The sequence below is a fragment of the Giraffa tippelskirchi genome, chromosome 3 (genome assembly GCF_054371585.1).
Source record: "Giraffa tippelskirchi isolate mGirTip1 chromosome 3, T2T-mGirTip1v1.2.pri, whole genome shotgun sequence".
NCBI lineage: Eukaryota > Metazoa > Chordata > Mammalia > Artiodactyla > Giraffidae > Giraffa > Giraffa tippelskirchi.
Window position 1 is genome coordinate 133526265 of NC_137277.1, and position 1757 is coordinate 133528021.

Consider the following 1757-nt stretch of genomic DNA (forward strand, 5'->3'; position numbering starts at 1 on the left):
TCATATGTAGAGGACTGACTATAATGCAATTTCCCTGTCTCACTGAAGTTCAACAGAAAATAAAGAGGTGATATGAGCATGTCAGGGAGTAGGACGAGGAAATTGACTCTTCTAGATGGGTGTCTGAAAAGTCACCCATGAAGAAGTGACATTTGACTTGCCACTTAAGGGTGAGGAGGATTTGGCCAAGAGTGTTTGCAACAGAGGCAGGAGCAAGTGGCAAGGCCCTGAGGAAGAAAGAAGGCTCATTAGTCTGGAGAGAAGAAGATGGGATCAGACAGGGAGGCAGATACCAGTCACCAGTCTTTGATTTGATGGCAGGAATGATAAGAAGTTTTTAGAGTGTATAAAGCAGGAAGTATGAATTTATCTGATTTGTATTTTGAATAGGTCACTTTCCTGCTATTAGAGTGTAAATTGGAAGCAAGCAGGTTGGTCAAGAGGGAACACTAGGCAAGAGGTGACTTCGGTCCCTGCTGCAGGGGATGGAGAGAGTGGAGAGAGGGGATGTGAGGAGGGCATTGGTTGGATCTGCCCATGGACTGAATGCATCCTGTGAAGGGCATGGGGGAGACGGGGAACTTCTGGAGCTGGGTGTCAGCCCCTGGATGTTCAGGGGGGCCACTTCCTTAAGTGAGTGTGGGTCTGTCTCTCCCTCCTTTTCCCTGTTGTTCATTTCCTTTTTCCTCACAGAGTTTTTTACAGAGAAGATAAACCAAGTCACTCATACTAATTGTTACCTAATGCAGTCCATGTGCCTGACACACAGTGAGGCCAAACAACCCAAAATGTCAGAGTTTGGAGCAGGCAAAGATTCATTGCAGGGCCATGGGAGGAAAACGGGTAGCTCATACCTCTAAAATCCCAAACTCCTTGAAGGGTTTCAGCAAAGCACTTTTAAAGGCAGGCTCAGGGAGAGGTGTGGCTAGTTATTGCAAACTTCTTGGTGCAGGAATCCTTTGTTCTTATAGCTGCTCGGGTAGGTCATGTTACAATGCTGCTGTAGACCTCCAACTATAAATGGAAAAGTAAAGGTCAGAGACTTGAGATGGGCTATCCTGTATATTTCAGGCTATAGGCAAGATTCTTTTTTTTTTAATGTCTATTTTATTTTTGGCCATGCCACATGGCTTGGGGGATCTGAGTTCCCCAACCAGGAATTGAACCTGGGCCCTTGGCAGTCAAAGTGTAGTGTCCTAACCACTGGACCACCAGGGAATTACCTGGGCAACATTCTTAACTTGAAGCAAAAGCAATGGAACACAAAGGTTAAAGTAAAAGAAATAGATCTAATATGGAGTAAGATTTATTCTTCCCTATTACATGTTTTGGCTGACTGACAATTGATTTCTCCTAAAACTCCATCTGCAGTGGTGGAATTTGTGCAAAGCAGTGGTTTACCGGTCCTTTTTTGTTCTTCACAAGTTTGTGCTTTCACTACATTTTATCTTCTGTCTGTGTGGAAATAAAAGTAAAGCAGATAAATGCCTAAGAGATGGGAATCTAAAGTCAATTTCATGGAACACTTTTAATAGGTGAGCTGTAAAAAGGAAGGTTGGATTCCTTTCAGGTAAAGAATATTTAGCATTTCATAGCCTCTCCAGTGATGGGGATGTTGGTAGATGCTGTTTCTGAGTTTTCCAGTCTCAGAGCCCATGTCAAAAAAGGGTTAGTCTGGGGGCAGTCAGGAGGTCCGGTCATCTGTGGAGTTGGTAGAGATCACTGTTGGGGACCAGTGGATATGCTGTTCCCCTGCC

At 44.3% G+C, this 1757-nt stretch overlaps 1 non-coding gene across 1 annotated transcript; it reads right to left on the minus strand.

The window, feature by feature from the left end:
• Positions 1-1145: 1145 nt before the first annotated feature.
• TRNAQ-UUG (transfer RNA glutamine (anticodon UUG)) lies at positions 1146-1218 on the minus strand. Its single transcript has one exon. It is a non-coding gene; the product is annotated as a tRNA-Gln (tRNA).
• Between the last annotated feature and the right edge of the window lie 539 nt (positions 1219-1757).